Source organism: Grammomys surdaster, unplaced genomic scaffold (assembly GCF_004785775.1).
Source record: "Grammomys surdaster isolate TR1022 unplaced genomic scaffold, NIH_TR_1.0 126066, whole genome shotgun sequence".
Classification (NCBI taxonomy): Eukaryota; Metazoa; Chordata; class Mammalia; order Rodentia; family Muridae; genus Grammomys; species Grammomys surdaster.
In genome coordinates, this window is record NW_021620876.1 from 4,927,798 (window position 1) to 4,934,439 (window position 6,642).

Consider the following 6,642-nt stretch of genomic DNA (forward strand, 5'->3'; position numbering starts at 1 on the left):
ACTACACATATTTCAGGGATTCAATTCAGGCTCCATATCTTTCCTCTGTATGTATTTCTTCCCTGTATGGGTCTATTACCCTTTAATAGAGATTTAAGGGTCTTACAGCTACATAAATGGTGGATTTAAGAGAAACTAATAATGGAACTCTGTCAACATATATCTCACCACCACCAAAACATATTGATTTCTGGTCTAGAGACTATCAAACAAAAAAACTATGAATGCCTAAAACTTAAGAAGGAAGGAAAACATAAGGGAATGTGGCAGGCTATTTGGAACCTAGAATGAGTATATGTTTACCTTTGTTTAAAATCGTCATAAGCATCCGACTTGGAAAACCCTCATGCCATATTCTCATCTTTTCTAAGACATCACCACAATGCAGCTGCTGGTGAACCAAGCAAGGATTCATTACACTTGAAAGGGAGGAATGCATTGACTCCATGCCTTGGCTGTCACCCCACATAGTACCCTAATTACTGCACCCCGAGTTAAAAAGAGTTGGAATTTGATGTGTTTTCCACGATAGGTCACAGGCTTTTACTTTTCCCTAGCCTGATGAAGCTCACATTCTGGAGCATATATGATAGGAATCTGTAAATGTGAGAGTTTTCAGGAATGACTTTAACATAGAAGAACTGCAAGAAAATATGGAAGATGAAAAACCGTCACTCTTTTTGCTGGAGTGGAAATGGCTCCTCTCACATCAATTTGCCAACCAAAGCCTAGCCTTGGGTCAGGGAGTGGGTTGCTCAAAACATCAAAAGGAAGTGTCATCCACAAAGAAAATGGAAAGGGCAACTAAATGGAGAATAAAAGACACAGAAAAATAGGCACAACCACAGAACTGGTTTGCAATTTTGCTAGAAAGAACTGTGCTCCATTCGGCCTTCTTTCCCTTACTGTGATTCTCATGCCTTAAGCTTTATTTTGTAATGTGAGCATCTTTCCATCACCTCTTTGTTCTCAAAAGCATCCTCCTCCAGCTGACAGCTGCAGTCTGATAGAAGCCTGGGAAAGGAGCAGTGTGTCTGACTTCCCAAGTCATACGGAAGAAGCTATGGAGCACTGTTTATTCAAAGGTCTACTGTGTCTACCTGTGTCTGGAGCATACAGATAAACTTAAACCATATTTCTACACCAGGTCCTCCTCATGGACAGAAATAGATCTCTTCTAACAAGGGGACAAGCAAAGTAGTGCTCCCTGCCACCTGAAGTTCAACAGACCCATTTTTCTTCAGAAACAAATGAAAACTTTGTTGATTATATCGTGAAGCTTTTCTTATAGCTGTCTTATGACTTAGAAAACAAAGAAAGAAAAAAACAAAAACACCTGCTGAAATCTGAGCCGACTTAATGGAAAACAACCCAGATAGGTAACAGAAGTTCCAGAATAGAAGCAGTTAATTAGATTCCTTGTTACATGGAGGCAGTGTCCCTAGATGCATTCAGAAACCCAGCTGATAAGAAACAATGAGACAAAAACACACAGCCATGAATGAACATGAAGTGTTTGCATTGCAAAACCTCCAACTGCACCATCATTGTTTACCATCCACTTTCCCAAAATAGGCCACAGGCTGTCAAGATTGGGGTCTTAATTACAGCAGGTTAATAAAAATGCAAGATACAGACTTCAGCATCAGCAACATCTGGCCCAGTCTCCCAACCACTGTTAGTGGTCTGAAATGTTTGTCACAGGGTCTCTCCTCTGAGCCCAATAGCTCCAGAGAGCACTGGAATGTTAAAGGAGAGGGCTGTGAGTCTTCAGATTCACAATGAAGTTCATACTAGTAAAAACTCATTTTGTGAGTTAAAAACATTTTATGCTCCCCAGATCTCCCTCATCCAAGACCACTGACTACTCAGAAGTGAAGTGCGTACCTCAAGAAATGGAGTCTCCTGAAAAGGAAAAGAGAGGAAAGGAAAGGAAAGGAAAGGAAAGGGAAGGGAAGGGAAGGGAAGGGAAGGGAAGGGAAGGGAAGGGAAGGGAAGGAAAGGAAAGGAAAGGAAAGGAAAGGAAAGGAAAGGAAAGGAAAAGGGAAAAAAGGAAAGGAAAAAACAGGACAGGACAGGAAAGAACAGGACAGTACAGAGATGGAGAGGGAAGGAGAGGGAAGGAAAGGAGAGGGAAAGGAAGAGGAGGGAAGGAGAGAGAAGGGAGAGCAGGGGAGTGAAAGGGTTTTCCCCCCTTTAAAGACAATGGCAGAGGAACTCAATGTAAAATGTTAGACATTTTTTTTTTTGTAGTTTTTATTTATTTAATTATTTTGTTACTGGGGTTTTTGTCTTGCTTTGTGACAGGGTCATACTGTATAGGCCTCCTAGGCTGGTTTTGAACTTGGGGCAATCCTCCTGTCTTTCCCCTTGGAGTGCTGGGATTACTGTCATGTGCCACTACACCAGGCTATTTGATTACAAGCATATACTTCAGTGGGACATTCCAGTGGTGGGAGCAAGCATCCTGATATTAGCCTGTTGAACCTGGGTTTTGAAACCGTTTGGGGCATCCGTTTGTGTCTCAGTTCAAAAGCAGCCCTGCAGAGATCTCAAAGGCAGCACATTTAACTACTTTCACTTTTATGTGTGCTTGTTAAGCCTCTACAAAGAACACAGGGAAGACAAAGATCCACACATCCACACATCCACGCATCCAGCAATTGCTGTCAAAGTCCTTTACATTCTATTTTAGCCAAAAGACCAAGAATCATCTGTCCCAGTCATTTAGAACAATACATATGGAGTATTCCAAAGGAATTTTTGTCTAAGTTGAGTTAGCTAACTGCCATATTAGAAATTAAAACAGAAATATTTAAACTTATTTATTCATACATCTAAAAGGGCAATAAGATACTCACTAAATATTCATCTGAGTAATATCTTAAGAATTAATTTACATCCTTTTTTCCTTTCAAAATCTACCCTTTATATGAAATGAACCCGTAAATGAGTCCTAGGGAAAAAAGGCATTCAGTAGAGCTGAAATAAAATGTACTTCATAATGTAGATTACCAAGAAATCTTATTCTTATCTGGCACTTTGTTCACACAGGGATTTATGCCACTCATGAAATGAGATTCTATTGACTTCAGATTCATCATTAATATGTTCAGGATTTCCTAAAATAAAGACGATAATAAACACACTGCCACTTACAAATCTCTGAAAACAGTAATCTATTTCCCAAATACCTTCGAGTCTGTCGACTTTGTCTAATGCTGACATACACAGCAACAGTAAAACATTGGATCCTACATTGCTCCCTACTTACAAAACACATATCCTTCCTTCCCTGTGGCAAATGAAAATGTACCTGACAGCCATGGTTCCATTATGAATCATTTCTACCTGTTAAGAGTGTTATAGCTATAACTTATGACTGGGAAATAAAATGGCTTGATAAAAGGAAATCATTTCTCACTTTTTCTATTTGTAGAAAGCATTTGTCTTAGGTTATATTCTCTAGATCCTAGAGTATAGAAGCAAAATCTCAGAAGTATGTTCTGGTTTAAGATATTTACTTTGAGAGCAAGGGAAGCAAGTTACTGTCCAGGAAGAAAAGAGAGCAGCAGGGCTGACAGCTGCAGGCTGATCCATGAAGGACCCGGGAGTGCCAATGAATGCCCCAATAGCATCATAGTTGGTCCAGTCTCCAGGCTGGGAATATCAGAAAGTCCAAAGAGGCAAGAAAGGAGGCAGCTTAGCTCCCTGTTTGGCCAATGACAGTTCAGTAACTAGAAGCTATTTATGAGCCAAAATTCAAATCATCTGGAAGATAGATCTAGGTTGAAAAAGAGGGAGAGGTAGAAAGAGAGAGAGAGGAAGAGAAATAGGGAGAGGGAGAGTGTCAGTCCTGGGGGCACCAACAATATCCTACAAAGCCCCTTTTAACAACAAGATGACCTTCAAATTTTCTAACTTGGATTCTTTATTTTCATTTAGAGATGTGGAATATCAAACAAGTGAGACAATACATGAATAGATATAATTTAAAATTACTTTGGAGGAGCATCAGTTTAGAATGAAACTTCTTTTTGGAATCTTTATCCACAAAGTGTGTCAAAGGAAGTGGCGGGGGACAGAAATGGGGATGAAGAGAAGAAGGAAGAGAAGGGAGTGATGAAGATAGTGAAGAGGAAGGCTATATGGAGGAGGAGGAGGAGGACTGACGAAAGAGGAGGAAGGGGTTAGCAGCATATTGAGAGCTCTTTATTCTACATCATTATACTCTGTTGATGGAAGCAGAACTCCATCAAGGCTCTTAAAGACAATAAGACAACACCTACCAAACCTTCACATATCCTTATTTATACCTTTTAGCACAAAGCTTCTATTTCTGGTTCTTTTTTTTGGGAAATATTCACACAACTGTTTGGAGGTATTCAACAATACATTATGCAGTTAATGTAAAACATAAGCAAAACTAAAACTAATTAGCACATGTTCATCAGAGAAGACTTTATATTCTGAAGGGAAATGTATACAAAGGAACTTCATAACCTTTTAAAGTAATGACAGAGGCATATGATAAATGTGGAAAGATTGCTGGGATCTATGTAAGAAATAAAAGGGGTTTCAAAACCTATGGTTTATAGAATGTGATCCTGAGGGTGGAATGTTCTTAAGTGCAGTTGTGTTGACTGATTTGAGCATTAAAAAAATACTAAGAGGCCAACGTGTGTTGAGAATTTATTATCTGTTTCTGTGATGCTATAGTGAATTTTAGGTTACTATTTTATTGTCCTGTGTCATTTATGTTTTGGGCAATATTCATATGTTACTTCTACAGTATATAAAAATAATAAATTTATTTTCTTCAACCCATGCTAAATGACAGTAGTACACACTCTAAGATGTACATCAATAGCAACAAGACAATTCATTGGCACTATGGAAAAAACATAGCATGGAAATCATATATATAACATTGTTCTTCCCATCTAGATTTGAAGGCTGAACAGTGAATCACATGATATGTCTCTTTTAGAATTTATATTTTCTTTTTAAAGACTATTTTGATTAGATTTTATCTATTCATTGTTTATGTGTGCACTTGTGCACACATATGTCAAGGCACATGTGTGGAGGTCATAGGTCAGCTTTCAGAAGTGAGCTCTGTCCTTGTAGGATGTGAGTCCTAGAGATTTGCCCTTACCTTCTAAGCCATCCTGTTAACCCACACTTGACCATTTTGTATCTCAGGTTTTATATTACAGGGAAAGCTACTATCTTCTACATTATTTTTTTCAAAATCTGCAAGCCTTTCATAAATAACCCGAATTTTTCAGAGTAGTGTGGTTATTGAGGGTAAATTAATATTCGTATGACTTAGAAACTTGGAAGCAACTGTTTTCAGGAAATGGTTAAGGAAATTAACAAATAAAATAAAATTAAACATATTTCGGACAAGTCTCTTCTGGTTCCAAAGAACACAGTACATGCCCTGAAGAGCTAGTATTTCACTGCAATTCTTTACCCCAACTGCTCTCTGATCTCTTATGATCAGAAAATTACTCAGTTGGGAGCCATGCACATATGTGGCTACTACCTAATAGAGTTCCCAAAAGCACTTTAGGAGCTATTAGAACCAGGCAAATGTACTATCTGAAGATTATCAATGTCCAAATGCAATTGCTTCCATTTATAGACCCCCCCTCTTGAGGCTCAGAAATATCAGGCACGTTCCTGAATTATGGCTTTAGTGACCAAAAAATCCTGGAAATATTAAGACTCTTCTCTATTACCTAACATGTCAGTCAGGAGCCCCAAGTCAGCCTGAGAGTGGGGTAGAAAAATACAGAAGGATGAGACCAGGCAGTGAGAGGATGTTATCTCATTTAAAAGAACAGTTGGCACAGACTGTTGCTATGTTGCCAAAGAGAATATGAACCTACCCTAGCCTGATTCTCTACTTTTCAATGATACTTTAGAAGAAAAAAGAAAACCTATTGTTACATGTAACACCATTAGTGAGTTTTTAACCTGTGTGGACCAAAAACATCAATTAAAAGGGTCTACTCAAAACCTGCCAATCTGTGGTTGGCTGTGCACTGTGAAGAAGAGATGTATCATTGTTGAGAACAAGCAAGAGAAACTTATTTTAAGTACTACCATTTTGTTTTCAGACTCCACTTAATCATAAAAGGAAACTAAATTCAAGGTCCCAGGCCCTAGGGGAACTGGGGGGACTTAGCTGAACAGCTTCTGTTGTAAACAGTTGTCTGAGTGTAGACATCTCAAGGTCAGCCTCTCCATCTTGGTGGTAGAGTTAAACAAGTTCGTGTTCCCAGACCTAAGAACGAATACCTATCCAACTAGGTTTTTTTCTAATTGTCTATTAACTGGTCAATAATATAGAAATTCCTGTTATCTAAACCAAAGTGCATAGGTTGTAAAAATACATACACCCAATTGCCTATTATGCCATAATTAACTACATGTAGCTGGCTAGCTAGCTCCTATGCCCCTTATTACTCTGAACTCTGGACCTAATATCTAGGAGAATGAATGAATTGAGGACCTTGAAGCTAGGTATCCTGGATACACCCGAGTCTCCAATGGGCACTCCTTGCTTAACCCATAATGTCAAATACAATTGAATAACACTGAAGCTCCCCTCCCCATCTATTTGTGCTCCCA